Source organism: Symsagittifera roscoffensis, chromosome 2 (genome assembly GCF_963678635.1).
Source record: "Symsagittifera roscoffensis chromosome 2, txSymRosc1.1, whole genome shotgun sequence".
Lineage (NCBI taxonomy): Eukaryota > Metazoa > Xenacoelomorpha > Acoela > Convolutidae > Symsagittifera > Symsagittifera roscoffensis.
The window spans coordinates 33,304,287-33,320,850 of record NC_087063.1 but is presented as its reverse complement, the minus strand read 5'-3'; the positions used below and the strand labels follow the sequence as shown (position 1 = coordinate 33,320,850).

General features: G+C 37.2%; 2 protein-coding genes and 1 long non-coding RNA gene across 4 annotated transcripts in view; 1 reads left to right on the top strand and 2 right to left on the bottom strand.

The window, feature by feature from the left end:
* The window catches only part of LOC134840258 (TLC domain-containing protein 4-B-like), a 520,491-nt gene that overhangs the window by 253,479 nt on the left and 250,448 nt on the right, over positions 1-16,564 (bottom strand). The gene's annotated exons all lie outside the window — the stretch shown is intronic.
* Positions 1-16,564, top strand: part of LOC134840573 (exosome complex component RRP40-like) — a 51,657-nt gene that overhangs the window by 9,806 nt on the left and 25,287 nt on the right. The gene's annotated exons all lie outside the window — the stretch shown is intronic.
* Positions 11,692-14,865, bottom strand: LOC134840612 (uncharacterized). The gene is made up of 3 exons (XR_010162430.1): positions 14,755-14,865; positions 12,262-12,605; positions 11,692-11,956 (listed from the first exon to the last, which is right to left on the bottom strand). It is a non-coding gene; the product is annotated as an uncharacterized LOC134840612 (long non-coding RNA).

Below are 16,564 nucleotides of genomic sequence, written 5' to 3'. Positions count from 1 at the left end.
TAAAGTCAGGCTGCACTCCTCAATAACGAGACCCAGTTTCTCCGAAGTTCATAAAAAAGTCAGTTTTCTCTCAGCAAACTTACAAAGCCGACAGATTTTAATGTAAAGAAAGATGTTTCTCAAATCTCAATTCTCATTAAAAATTTTTTTGCAAAATATGGAGATTTGAATCAACCGTACATTTTCCCCCCAAACTGTTTGTAGGGAGGGGGGGGGGGGAGGAGGAAAATAGTGATAGTATTTTGAGTATACTTTAGATTAATAGAAAATAACAATTTATGTAGAGAAAAGTGATTAAAAGTACGTTAGTTGAGGTTATTAACAGCATTCAAATGCAATTCCACATAAAAATTGTACGGTTGATTCTGAGATTTTTTATCTCAATTTTCTTCAATAGTTTTTTGTTCCAGTTTTTCAAGTTTTTTTATCCACTATCAAACTGCTAGCTGACAATTTAAAACAAATAAAGATAAACCAAATTAATAAATACAGTTATATAATTAAGAACTGTTGTCTGATAAACATTTTCGATTTACATGAAATCATTTTTGCAAAAAGGTTAATATCTTGATCCTGATGTTTTTTGGTTTTCCAGGGTTTCGCTTCGATGAGCCTCAGGGCTCGTGCGCGAGCCTTGTGAATTAAATACTGTATACGTATCATTTCTCACTAAACAATTAAAAAAACTGATTTCAATATCTCATTTTGGAATACTCAAAAACTTCTCAAATAAAAAATTTTAATCCAAATATTTTAACCCTGGACTTTTTTAAACCCACTAGAACGTCTCAAGCACAATATTCGAGAAAAAAATTGAATTGGAAATCTTTGATAAATCGGAGGCAAAAACAATGATCACATTTGTATTTGTAAATGAGTTCATAAACCTTTTTACCAGTTTAAAACACTTGAAAACCTGCAAGAAAACCGTTTTGGTTAAAAAAACGTATAAAAAGAGAGTTAATACTTAACAACAATTGGAGTTATTATTCAACAAAATACAGTGCTGATATAAAATAACGGACGAAAGCGTTAAACTTGAAATTTAAAACGCGTTTTCTCAAATGGGGTTAAGTATAGGTGAAAGCTTATGAAGACAAAACTGGTTTAAAATTTTAGCAAAAGTAAGTGTAATTTGTTTTGCGAAATTCGGGCCTAAAATTTTACCCCAAAAATGGGTCATTTTGGTTTTTCTTAGTTAATAAAAAACTACGCCAAAAATACCCAGTCGATCACAGACATAATTATATCAAAGTGAGCCCCTTACGTAGCCCAACAAACCTTAAGGAGAGTATATTCTCCAAAACATTGTATAAATTAATTTATTTTTGCTTGATAGACAAAAAAGGTCGTTTTTACTAAATAAAACAGCAACTTTTTATTTAAAAACAATTTTTAAACGATTTGCAATTTTTTTGGAGAATATACCCTTTTTAAAGTTTGTTGGGCTACGTAAGGGGCTCACTTTGATATAATTATGTCTGTGATTGACCGGGTATGTTCGGCGCAATTTTCTAATAACTAAAAAAAAACCAAAATGACCAATTTTTGGGGTAAAATTTTGGGCCCGAATTTTTTATTAAACAAATTACACCATGTTAATTTTGCTACAATTTTAAGCAAGTTTTGTTTTCATAAGCTCTCACCTAAACTTAACCCAATTTGAGAAAAACGAGTTTTAATTTTCAAGCTTAGCTCGTTTTGTCCGGTTAGTTTAAATCAGCACTGTAGTATACAAAAGTGTAACAAGAGAGTTGAACCTTTGAGAGTTATAAAAAGTATAAAAAGAGAGTTGACACTTTCAGAAGCAGATCTAGGATTTTGTTGAGGAGGGGGGCGGATTTTTGAAAAATTTCGAAAATTTTGTCGACTTTTTATTCAAGGCGTTTTTATGCAGTTTTTGCGTTTTTATGCAGTTGTTGGAAAAAAATTGGCGTTTTTATGCAGTTTTTGGAAAAAGTTTGACCGAAAATCCGACGGAAACGGTTGAACGATGTCCTTTTTCGACTTTTTCAGTCGAAGGATGTCCGATTTCAAATTTTTGAGTCGAACCATGTCCATTTTCGACTCTGTTCGACTTTACCGATTATTGTTCGACTTTGTTCGACTTTGCTAGACATTGTTCGACTATACCGGACATTGTTCGACTTTGTTAGACTTTGTCGGAAACTTTTCACTTTTAGTTGGAATTAGCCAAAGCGTCTTGAACTGCAACGAAACTCGGATATTATTTGACCGTTTCTGTCAAATCATGTGTCAAAAACCTCAGCCTGGGCAGCCGCAAAAAAAATAGAAATTGCCACAAACTTGAGCATCGTGGACTTTTATAGCCCGGGTTGAGTTGTTGGACTTACATTTCAAACAACCAGACCAAAACTGACAATGTTTCGACCGGCTTGTTTAAACATGGCTATGTTTTGACCAACTCCACCCAATTTGGCTAGATTTTGACCGACTTGATCAAAAAAAATGTTTGATTCCCGGGTTGAGGTCGGGGACTTATGTTGCGACCATTGCGACTCAAATCGGGTATGTTGCGAACATTGCGACTCAAAATGGGTTTGTTGAGGCGTTACACGATCGAAGAAAATTTATGCAACTTTGGCGACCCAAAAAACATGTTGCGATTTCGCGCGACTCAAATAACTTATGTTGTAGCCTTTGTGACTCAAAATGGACATGTTACGATTTTTTGCGACCGAAATAATTGCGTGACATTTTGGTTTGGCTTGTAAGGTCGAATTGAAATTGTACTTTCCTATAATTATTTTAAAAATCCATATTTTGAACTGCAACTTATTGCAAGCAACGAAAAATGAAAAAAGATAACTGTGAAGTATATTATGTTCCAAAATACAACAAGATTTTAAAAATAACCCATTTTAATAAAAAAGATCTAAATTTTTCAAAAAAATTGGTTGTTGCAAGTTTTTGTGTTATAGAAACTTCAAAAACTTATCGTTATGAAAATCAAATCAAGTTGCTTTCATCAACAGAACAAAAACATAGCTTAGTTGTGATAAATAGTATGCTCCTTATTCCTGCGCACATATTCAGATATAAAAAATTAATTATAAGAAAAATTTTTCTCGCTTCTGGCTTGCTCCAAAGATTGGCTTCACTTTTTGTTTAAAAAAAAAACTGGAGAACGCCATATTTACCGTTTTTAATTTTGGGTTTTTGTCGGTTTTTTGCAGGTAAAACTTTTCCTACTTCTCAAATTTTGGGTTTATTAATCTTCAATCTCGATTGATTATTTTGTATTTCACAGGCGAAGAGTCGGCTGCGCCTGTTTAAATTTTTTTTAACAATAATTTTTAATAATTTTCGAAAACAGTCGATTCGTGCATATAGTACCAAATAAAAACTGGAGAGCGTCATAATTACCGTTTTTGTTTTTGGTCTTATCATTGCAAAAAAAGTTTTTCCGCCAAAGTTCTCCCAAGGCAAGCTGATTCAAAGTCTGAGTGTTCCTTTCGATTGCTCGAAAATGAACAAAAACCTTTTCCGACTTCTCAGTGATAAAGCATCTTGTTTTGAATTTTGTCGGTTTTTTGAATTTTGTCGGTGTTTTGCTTTTTTTTTCGAGTTTTGGGTTTATACTAATCTTCAATCTCAATCAATTATATTATATTTCACATGTGGAGAGTGTGCAGGGCATGTGTAAATGTTTTTTAACAATAATTTTAATTTTTTTTGAAACAGCCGATTCATGCATATGGTACCAAAATTTATTTCTACTTTTAGTTTCGTGGTAAGAGTGTTTTATTTAGTTGTTGTCTTTTTTTGTTAATATTCATTTTACTTTTCAATTTCTGTTTGATTTGATCGGTTTCTAGCTTTCAGTTTTTGTGGTAACAAACCTGTTGTTTCCCTAGAAAGATTGCATATATCTTAAGTTGAGTCCATAAGTAGGCCCTCTCGTGGCGGTCCTGTATTTGATCAGCAAATATAATGATCAAGCTAACTGCTCATTAAATATATATTTCGGCACATTAAAGATATATAAATATACTGGATGATTTTGCACTCTGCATCTTTATAACGCTTATGCAAACAAAAAAAATCCGACAACAGTTCTATTACTTAAGCTTTGCGCGACTCATGTTGCGACTTTGCGCGATCCTTGTTGCGACTTTGTGCGACCCATGTTGCGATGTTGCGCGACCCATTTTGCGACTTTGCGCGACCCAAAATAGCGACGTTACGACTCTGTGCGACCCATTTTGCGACAAGGTAGGACTCATGACTCGACCCTCTTCGACTCTATCGATCCTGTTCGACTCATGGTTCGACCGTGCTCGACCCATGATTCGACCCTGTTCGACCCATGATTCGACCCTGTATGACTCATGATTCGACCCTCTTCGACTCATGATTCGACCCTGTTCGACTCATACTTTGACCCTGTTCGACCCATGATTCGATCCTGTTCGACTCATGATTCGACCCTGTTCGACTCATGATTCGACCCTGTTCGACTCATGATTCGACCCTGTTCGACTCATGATTCGACCGTGTTCGACTAATAATTTGACCCTGTTTTACTCTATCGACCCTGTTCGACTCATGATTCGACCCTGTTTGACCTTGACCCATGATTCGACTTTGTGAAAATCGCACCTAATGAAAATTGCAACTAACACCTTAGCCTGGGTAGCTACGAACTTTGCTGCACGCACAGATCAGACTTTTCACAGAGGCGATATTGATCTTAGGATTAGATTTTCAATCAAACAAAATAAGTTGAACGTTTAATAAATTTGATGTGAAGCTGAAGCAGATGACCCTGTTCGACTCATAATTCGACCTTGTTCGACCCATGATTCGACCGTGTTTGACTCTTAATTCGACCCTGCTCGACCAATGATTCGACCGTGTTCGATTCATGATTCGACCCTGTTCGATTAATGATTCGACCCTGTTCGACTCATGGTTCGTTCGACCCTGTTCGAACCATGATTCGACCGTGTTCGTTTCATGATTCGACCCTGTTCGACTCATGATTCGACCCTGTTCGACCCATGATTCGATCGTGTTCGACTCATGATTAGACCCTGTTCGACTCATGATTCGACCCTGTTCGACTCATGACTCGACCCTGTTCGACTCATGATTCGACTGTGTTCGACTCATAATTCGACCATGTTCGACTTTATCGACCCTGTTCGACTCATGATTCGATCCTCTTCGACCCATGATTCGACTTTGTTTGACTTTAAAGTTCGTTCGACCGTCTTAATTTGCGACGAAAATCTAACCTAACACCTCAGCCCGGGTAGCTTCATATTTTGATGCACGCTCATACTAGACTTTTCACAGAGCCGATATTGATCTTAGGGTTAGTTTTTCAATCAAGTGAAATATGTTGATTTTTTAATAAATTTGATTTGAAGCTGAAGCAGATGACCCTGTCCGATTCGTTATTCGACCTTGTTCGACCCATTATTCGACCGTATTTGACTCTTAATTCGACCCTGCTCGACCCATGATTCGACCGTGTTCGACTCATGATTCGACCCTGTTCGATTCATGATTCGATTCTGTCCAACTCAAGGTTCGTTCGAATTTGTTCGACCCGTGGTTCGACCGTGTTCGTTTCATGATTCGACCCTGTTTGACTTATGGTTTGACCCTGTTCGACTTTTGATTCGACCCTGTTCGACCCATGATTCGATCCTCTTCGACTCATGATCCGACCCTGTTCGAAACTTGATTCGACCGTATTCGACAAAAAATTTGAACCTGTTCGACTCATGATTCTACCCTGTTCGACTCATAATTCGACCCTGTTCGACTCTATCGACCCTGTTCGACTCATGATTTGACCCTGTTTGACCCATGTTTGACTTTGTTCGACTATAGTGTTCGTTTGACCGTCTTAACTTGCGACGAAAATTGGACCTAACACCTCAGCCTGGGTAGCTTCGAATTTAGCTGCACGCCCAAACCAGTTTTTTCACAGAGCCGATATTGATCTTAGGGTTAGTTTTTCAATCAAGTAAAATATGTTGAATATTTAATAAATTTGATGTGAAGCTGAAGCGGATGACCCTGTTCGACTCATAATTCGACCTTGTTCGACCCATGACTCGACCGTGTTTGACTCTTAATTCGACCCTGCTCGACCCATGATTCAACCGTATTCGACTCATGATTTGACCCTGTTCGATTCATGATTCGACCCTGTTCGACTCATGGGTCGTTTGACCCTGTTCGTTCCATGATTCGACCGTGTTAGTTTCATGATTCAACCCTGTTTGACTTATATTCGACCCTGTTCGACCCATGATTCGATCCTGTTCGACTCATGATTTGACCCTGTCCGACTCATGATTCGACGGTGTTCGACTCTATCGACCCTGTTCGACTCATGATTCGACCCTGTTCGACCCATGATTCGACCGTATTTGACACTTAATTCGACCCTGCTCGAGCCATGATTCGACCGTGTTCGACTCATGATTCGACCCTGTTCGATTCATGATTCGATTCTTTTCAACTCAAGGTTCATTCGAATTTGTTCGACCCATGGTTCGACCGTGTTCGTTTCATGATTCGACCCTGTTTGACTTATGGTTCGACCCTGTTCGACTCCTGATTCGACCCTGTTCGACCCATGATTCGATCCTTTTCGACTCATGATTCGACCCTGTTCGATTCATGATTCGACCCTGTTCGACTCATGGGTCGTTTGACCCTGTTCGTTCCATGATTCGACCGTGTTAGTTTCATGATTCAACCCTGTTTGACTTATATTCGACCCTGTTCGACCCATGATTCGATCCTTTTCGACTCATGATTTGACCCTGTCCGACTCATGATTCGACGGTGTTCGACTCTATCGACCCTGTTCGACTCATGATTCGACCCTGTTCGACCCATGATTCGACCGTTTTTGACACTTAATTCGACCCTGCTCGACCCATGATTCGACCGTGTTCGACTCATGATTCGACCCTGTTCGATTCATGATTCGATTCTTTTCAACTCAAGGTTCGTTCGAATTTGTTCGACCCATGGTTCGACCGTGTTCGTTTCATGATTCGACCCTGTTTGACTTATGGTTCGACCCTGTTCGACTCCTGATTCGACCCTGTTCGACCCATGATTCGATCCTTTTCGACTCATGATTCGACCCTGTTGGACTCATGATCCGACCCTGTTCGAAGCTTGATTCGACCATGTTCGACTAAAAATTTGACCCTGTTCGACTCTATCGACCCTGTTCGACTCACGATTCGACCCTGTTCGACCCATGATTCGACTTTGTTCCACTATAGTGTTCGTTCGACCGTCTTAATTTGCGACGAAAATCGGACCTAACAGCTCAGCCTGGGTAGCTCCGACTTTTGCTGCACACCCAAGCCAAACTTTTCACAGAGCCAATATTGATCTTAGGGTTAGTTTTTCAATCAAGTAAATTATGTTGAACATTTAAAAAATTTGATGTGAAGCTGAAGCAGATGACCCTGTTCGACTCATAATTCGACCTTGTTCGACCCATGATTCGACTGTGTTTGACTCCTAATTCGACCCTGCTCGAACTATGATTCGACCGTGTTCGACTCATGATTTGACCCTGTTCGATTCCTGATTCGACCCTGTTCGACTCATGGTTCACTCGTCCCTGTTCGACCCATGATTCGACCGTGCTCGTTTCATGATTCGACCCTGTTCGACTCATGATTCGACCCTGTTCGACCCATGATTCCACCCTGTTCGACTCTTAATTCGACCCTGTTAGACTCATGATTTGACCCTGTTCGACTCATGATTCTACCCTGTTTGACTCATAATTCGACCCTGTTCGACTCTATCGACCCTGTTCGACTCATGATTCGACCCTGTTTGACCCATGATTCGACTTTGTTCGACTATAGTGTTCGTTTGACCGTCTTAACTTGCGACGAAAATCGGACCTAACACCTCAGCCTGGGTAGCTTCGAATTTAGCTGCACGCCCAAGCCAGTTTTTTCACAGAGCCGATATTGATCTTATGGTTAGTTTTTCAATCAAGTAAAATATGTTGAACATTTAATAAATTTGATGTGAAGCTGAAGCAGATGACCCTGTTCGACTCATAATTCGACCTTGTTCGACCCATGACTCGACCGTGTTTGACTCTTAATTCGACCCTGCTCGACCCATGATTCAACCGTATTCGACTCATGATTTGACCCTGTTCGATTCATGATTCAACCCTGTTCGACTCATGGGTCGTTTGACCCTGTTCGACCCATGATTCGATCCTGTTCGACTCATGATTCGACCCTGTTCGACTCATGATTCGACGGTGTTCCACTCTATCGACCCTGTTCGACTCATGATTCGACTTCGTTTGACTATGTGTTCGTTCGACCGTCTTAATTTGCGACGAAAATCTAACCTAACACCTCAGCCCGGGTAGCTTCAAATTTTGCTGCATGCCCAAGCCAGACTTTTTACAGAGCCGTTATTGATCATAGGGCTAGTTTTTCAATCAAGTAAAATAAGTTGAACATTCAATAAATTTGATGTGAAGCTGAAGCAGATGAAAAGCTGCACCGCTTCATCAGATTTATATAACTGATTGATACTCATGTAAGCTATTTAGATGATTTGTTAGAATCATATAAAACAGTTACTATTCCAAATAGTATTGTGATCGGATTGATTGTTTAAAATTTCAATATATGACCAATTTTAAGAATCAGCTTAAAATATTGAAAAATTGAGTATTAAACATGAAGGGATGGTATGCATGCGATCCTTTTTTTTTCAAATATTAAGTTTCGAAAAATGTCAATTTGGTCAAATCGCGATAATAAATGCGCGCGTTTTATTAAAGCGCCTAAGAATGCGTTGTGCAAAGCATTCTTACAAATAACTCTGGCATACAAGTTTTCCTAGAACATTTTCAGGAAAGGTAATTAGTATATTTTTTAAAATTAAATTACAAGCTGATAATTTTTTTTAGGGAAGGGTAGGATTTTGCTGAAACAACCCAATCCATTTTCTTAGAACTTCTGTTCATATGTTTTTGTAATAAGTAGCCCCAATTATATCATATAAAATGTTGAATTCATTGTCTTTATGAGATTGTTTTAGCGACAAGAGGTCCATAAGCATCAAATTTGTTTCTACCAGTGCTCACGGAATTCGAATAGTTCCGAAAATCGATTTTTTCCATTCCAGCGAACCGAACGACTACAAGCTCCTAGTTATTTTATGGTTTCAGAATGTCCCATCAGCCAATGTGCTCATTCCGGTTGTGGTCTTTAGGGTTCGATTTTGCTTCTTCCAATACAAAGATGAAAGCGTTTGCAAAAATCGAATTATTGTTCCCTTTCCCATCAACTTTCCCGCAGTGAAGTTCCAAAGATAAAATTCGATTAAAATCGATTTAATTTCGTGGTAAAAATGTTGCCATTATAATCTATTATATTTACACTTTTTGAACACGCAGTCGATTATAATCCATTTTTTTCAAAAATTAATCTATTAAATCCATTATTATGAGTTATAATAGATTATAATCTGTACAAAATTTTTACTTTTTCAAATTATTTATAAAATTGGCAACATTTTCTACCGTAATTACGGCATTTTCGAGTTCTAAAACTACTCATCATTATAACGCTTGCTTAATCACCTCACCATTCTTTTTCTTTTTTCATGTTTACCCCTTCAAAACACCCCACCAGTTAACCTCCCTCCCCCAGCTTACCCCCTGCCATCCGGAACTCTAATCAAGCTCCCCCAACCAGGGTTGGTGGTTTGGAGTGGGGGGCTTGAGGGTTGGACGTTTGGGTATATGGAATAGGTGGCGAGATAGGGGTTGAGTTAAACGTGTAAAAAGGGAGCAATATGCGTGGCAAGAGTAGGAAGTAAGATTGGTAGGCGTTTGTGGGGGGAAAATGAGCGAGGGGCGGCAATAACCCAAAAAGAAAATATTGAGCAAAAAATTGTTAAAAAAACAAAAAAAGGAAAACAAAATTTACGAGCCAAATGTGAGTCTCTTTTTAACGATTGCTGCGTTCAAGTTTTGAAATTATACTGCATATGTTTAGGTTTATAAGCAATTATTAATCCCTTATAATCGATTAGTTTAGAGTTTTGTGGAGACAGACCATGAAAACCCATAATCAATTTTGAACCATAGAACTTCATTGCGGGTACCTCCACCTATCCCCCACCTCCTCCTTTTGCCCACCCCCACCTTACCAACCCCCACCTATCCCACGTCCGCCTACGCCATCCCCGACTTACTCTCACCTACCCTGCCTCCATACCTACCACACACACACACACACACACACACACACACCTACCCTCTCCCCTCCCACAACCACTTGACAACCTCCGTAATTCTTGGGGGCGTAAAGTTCTGTAGGGGGATGAAGTTGTGTGTGAGTGGGGGGAGTAGGTGTAGTATTAATAAATTTAATTAAATTTATTATTGAGGGGGAAGGGGAGACAAGTAAAAAAAAACAAAAAAAACAAGTAGAAAACGATACAACTTTTTTGCTGAAGCTAAGTGTAAAACACAGTTTAGCAATTACAAGGTTCAAGTTCTGAATATTTACTTTCAAGGCTCTTTATCATAAAAAATCTAACATACGCCATTATACGACATACGTCCATTATACTAACATACGACATACGTTCATTATAAGCAAATATGATCCATTATAATCCATTATGATGCATAATCCATTAGAATCTATTATAATGAATTAAATTGATTTCTTTTATTCGAAAAGAGCTCGACCATACAGGTACATTTTATTTCTTCAATAATGTACATATAATTATTTTATTTTATGTGTTGATAATCTTTCAGTTTTCTGAAATGCTTGTTTTGTTTTAGACAGTTTTGTGAAAGTTAGTCAGCCATCACCAGGTATGTTTTCCGGCGTTATCAGGTAAAATTTTCTACATCGGATAATAATGTGCTTTGCTTGGGAACCAAAATTTTGCTCTGAACGGCGGAAAAAGATTTTTTACTACCAACGTCTTTGAGGCCGTTCAGAGCACTTTTTGGATGCCCACGAGAATATTGCATTTATTTGATAATTCAGTTTCTATGTCGCGCCAAATATGGTTCTTTGTTAATCATATGTAGCGCCATCATATATGTTTCCATGGTATCCATACGTCGCGCCATGCATGGTACCATAGTAACTATACGTCGCGCCATGCATGATACCATAGTAACCATACATTGCAAGCTTCCATGGTGACATGTAAATTATCAACATCCCTAGTAAAAGTATCAATATTGTTTAATTTGAAGTCCCCATACTTTAAAAAATGTGGAATCATACGTCGCGTCATGCATGGAAAATGTGTTATTTTAACATAAAAATACGTCGGCAATTTTTCATGGCTTCCATGGAACCATGCATGGTGCGACGTATGGTTGCACATTTTGGTCAACCCGGGTATTCTATGTTTCGTTTTTTTTTCAATTCTTGCTTCCGTAAACCACTTACAGGCTATCCCGCACTGGAGTACCATGAAAAAAAAATTAAATATATAAGAAAACTTTTTACACTTTGACGAGCGCAATTTGCGCTAAAGTTTAAATTAGGAATTGTCTTTGGCTTAAAAAATTGTTGTTTCGGTCCACTTTTTTGTGGAGGTTTCATTTTAATTTTTTTAATGAAACGACCCATGATTCATTTTAAATCTTTCGGTTGAAACAAAAAGGTTTTAAATTTTCAAATTTGCAGTCAACAAAGATTGCTATAAAAACATTTTGTCCATCCAAATGTTATTGGAGTTAAATAAAAGTGTGTGCTAATGAGGGAAAGAAAATCACTGAACTATTCACTCGTCCAAACTAGACAGCCCTCCTGTCTTCTTATCTTCGTCTTCCACGTCTTCCCCTGCCTCGTTGTCTTCAACTTCCACTGGGTACTCCTCTGAATCTCTTTTGTAGCCCATCATGGCCCCGTAATTCCTCATTATTCTGTCAAATTCACGCGCACATATCTTATTTAACTAAATTACAACAATTTCGTGAGCCTTTTAGTGTCGTTTATATAATATTTCAATCAGTGTCACCAAAAACTGTGCCTATATTGATTTTTTTTATCCTATAAGATTTTAAAATTCTAATATATTTATTTTATTTCCATAATTCTTACTAAAAATAAAAGGAAACAAAACGAGAAGCCACATTCAACAAAAATATTTTAGAAAAACCAAGGAGTCATACAACAAAAACTATTAAAGATTTTTCTGTTTTGCAATTTTGGCGTGAATTTGCCCTGCCTCCGCTTGTGCAAGTCCTCATCAGAGCCCCTGTAGGTATCATCCGATGCCGCCTGCGCTGATATCTCAAGCATTAAACAAGTCGCAGCTGTGACTCCAAACAAAACGGCAAAAAAAACTGCAGAGCTCATTTTTTGATCGTAAACCAATTCTTCTGGGTAATGTAAACTTTTTCTTCGAAATGTATAAGACAACTTTAGTTGGAAATTGAGATCTACAATAGTGGATAAAATCAAACGCAAATTAGGAGGAATTTGGTAAGGTGTCCGCTGTCAGAACGCCAGATCGATAGTTAGAACTCCTACTAAGGTACTGGTAGTATGTGACAACGAGCTCTGACTCGACTAGTGGACAAAACAAACGCAAATTTAGGTTTTTATTCTCTGATAGCCCAATTGCAAGAATCATTTTGAACCAAACTTGCTCAGAAATTTAGTAAAAATTTTAGATCGCTCCGACTGCATATGATCTAAGCTACTCTATGGAAGTTTCAATTTGTGATTTGAATCACTTATAGTTTGTTTTGGGTCTGGGTTTTCATGAATAATAATCAATCACAGGGGCGGATTTAGGGGGGGGGGGCGGGGGGGCGGACGCCCTCCTCTCAGGGATTCGACCCCCTGCCGACCCAAAGGGTCCCCCCTTTGATACTTTTTCAGAAATCCATTTTTGGCGGACCGACCCTAACATTTTTCTAAAGGAGCCTTCGGCGCCAATATATACTAACTTTGAGGGGGAGCGCGCGCCTAAAAAAAAACACATTTTTTTTGTCAAAATTTTTCAAAAAGTGCCCAAAAACGGCTTTTTTGACTGAAAAAAAAAATGTCGGCAAAATTTTGGATAATTTTTCGAAAATCCGCCCCCCCCTCGAGAAAATCCTAGATCCGCCCCTGATCAATCATATAAGAATATTATAGTGTATCTCCACAAAAATTGTTCTGTTGTTTATACATTGACGAGCCCGATTTGCAATAAATTAAGATTTGTTTCTGGATAGAAAAATTCTCGCTTTTTAATGTTTTATTTTAATTTTTCTAACGTCGCAGTTTCAAAAAGCATGAAGAATCTCAAATCATTTGTGAGAATGCCAATTTTCATAATCTTTAGGATGGTTATTTTATGTGATTGAATACTTTTTTGAATGAACGTAGTAAAAATTAATCATGAAATATTAGAAAATATAAACGAAAAAGTTATTGATGAGTATGAGTGATTAGTGTGAGTTATTGATAAGTGTGAGTCAGGGGCGGATCTAGGATTTTCTCGAGGGGGGAGGCGGATTTTCAAAAAATTTTCGAAAATTTTGACGACTTTTTTTTTTAGGTCGATCAGATTGATTTTCCGAGCTCTCCCAAAGCAGTAAAAAGACCCTGTTTTGGCCAAATTTTCTGCGCCGCAGGCAATTTTTGAAAAGACAGGTCAAAAAAGCCGTTTTTGGGCACTTTTTGGAAAATTTTGACAAAAAAATGCGTTTTTTTTTGGCGCGCGGTCCCCCTCAAAATTAGTATATATTGGCGCCGAAGGCGCCTTTAGAAAAATTTTAGAGTCGGTCGGCCAAAAATGGATTTCTTAAAAAGTACTAAAGGGGGGACCCTTTGGGTTGGCAGGGGTTCGCATTTTCAGACTTAAAAACTGGGTAGCGATTCAAATGAAAAATGGAAACTTTCAGAGAGGGTATTTCAGATCATTTGCATTCGGTCAATCAAAAACTTTGGTAAAATCCCAGCAAATTGTTGTCTTAAGTTTTCCTTAACACTAGGCATTTTTGAGAGTAACAACTTGATTGCGCGTTTGATTTTGGCTGTTTGATGTGTTTTGGCTGCAATAGTAGTACCACGAGAAAAGTTTTACACGCAAAACTGCCTAGAGCCGAAAACCGAATTTCGCTAAAAAAAAAAATGGCTCAGTCTGGAATGTGATAAATAATAAAACCGGACCTTCAGTAGACAAATCTGCTAAGGTCTATTGATAACACTGCTGCAAGTCATAGGAACTAAAATTATTTCTCAGTATCATGCTTGTTTTGTGGGATGGTTTTGGACATCGTGTTCTTCGAACTGAACAAAATTGTTTAATAGACCAAAAGCAAATAATCAGAGCTATTCTCTATGATATTAACAAAACTCTTTTCAGGACTTGCTAGACCTCACCAAGTTAAATAACCTAAGAGAAATTGTAATAAATTGCTGAATTTGGCAAAATTCTAACACAATAATTCCAATTTTTCGCTGAGAATTTTTCGCATCGCATCAACAGTTTTTTCTGCTCATTCAAGAAAGAATTATCTGATGCAAAAAAGTTGAGATACTGAAAACTGGCTTTTTCAGACGCAGTATAAACTGGGAAATCCTTGAAAAATTTTTTAAATTCAATGAAAACTTGCTGTGATTAATTGCTCTTGGTCAAAGATCAAAGCAAAGATTGTCTAAAATCATCATTGAAAACAGACATCTAACAGTTTCAAACCCAAAGTTTGCGTTTAATTTGGCCGACTAGTTTAGAATTGTATCTTATGAAGTAAAAGGCATAAATGACACTTCGGGATATAAGTTATGGTCTAATAAACTATCTAATGAAGCTAAATGCATAAATGATTCTTAGGGAAACAAGGTTAACATAATTAAAAATTTAGAAAATTAATGATTAAACAATTTTGCCTTGAACTTAAAAGTTACTGATTGTAAATTTCAGCATATAACGCAAGTTTCCAATTTGTTTCCGTACTTAATTTAAAAAATAAAACACGGTACTTCATTTGAACGATCAAACGAAACGAAATAGAAAGTGAGAACTATGTATTGGCTCATTCTTTGTTTCGAATTTGCGTGTTTTGTTCGCATTTTTCATATATGTTCTGATCCGGATAAGCAACAGTTGATATTTCATCTCGAAATTCGTTCACATCTCGACACTGAGCATCTTGTTTTGTGTCGCAGAATTGCTCGCAATAAAAAAAGGTTGTTGTTAATCTCTACACAAAATGCCTCGATGCAATATCAGCTACTACTTATCTGCTTCAAATTGAATGTTAATTTTAATAAATTTTACTTCTGAGTTTTAACTTCAATGTCTACCCATCTTAATTTAATTTTAATTTAGTTTCCAGTTTCAACAAACGCATTTGAAAAAAAAATCGCCTGGATTATAGAATCAAAATTATTTCATTGTCAATTTTCAATTCTTGAATTTTGTTCCACAATGTTTTGCTGCGGACGTTAGTTTTCAGACAAATTTTTTTGGTCAGTATTTTTTGACAGCCGATTTTCGTTCCGATTTTCGATACAAAAGTAACGGAATATTTGTGCTCGGGGTGGGTTTTTTTTTCTTCAGACAAATTTCGACTTTTTAACTAGCCATTTTTGACGGAATCTCTTTATATCATTCAAAAGGTATTGTTGTCTTGAGCTCAAATTTGAAAAGATATTTTACCTGTGATCATTTTTCGTAAAATTATGGGGGTTTAAAGATTGTCATTTTGGCCAATTTGGGACAATTAACGCGCGATGTATTTCGCGCTATTAACGCGTAAGCGGAGAGTTAAACCGTCTTAGAAATCGTTCCAAATTGGTTAAAAGAAACTTATTGCCCATAATTGGCTTGTTACAAGGAGCAAAATTTATCCTTTTGTACTTTGTATTGCGTGTGGGGGGATTTTCATGAAAAATTTCAAATTTTAGAAAAAAAAAATTTCATTTTTTTTTCTTACATTTAATTTTTCAATGTTATTACTGCTGCATAAACCTTGAAAGGCAGTCGAAACATTCAGGGTTTTGCCCAGATACGAGCAGTCTTGTTGAATTTTAGACATGAAAATTTCTATTGGGCCAACTTGCGACAATTAACGCGCAATGTATTTCGTGCAAAAAAAAAGCATAAGCGGCAAACCAAATCAAATTGAAGTGATCAAGGAATTGGGTCGTCTTAAAACAGTGCTTGACGCTTTAATATAATTTAAATAAAACTTTTTGTGATGTGTGAGAAAACATGAAGGTTAAAAATGTAAGTTTCTAAAACTTAAAAGTCGGCGTTAAAAGTCGGAGCACTTGCTGTGGTTGTAGAAGCCTTGATGTTAATTTATCTTTTTCGGTTATCTTATATTGTTATTCTCAACTAGTTGAAACCAAATGCAACTTGTTCAATTTTTACGTTCTAATTGAAATTTAATGATAGAATTGTTGAACTTAAATATCAGGGAGCAGAATTTATTGGAATTAAATTGGTCGAAAACACAATCAAAAGTTTTGAAATTTATTGCAAAATCATATGATCGAAGCGGCAATTTCAAAGCTGCGGATAGAAAAAA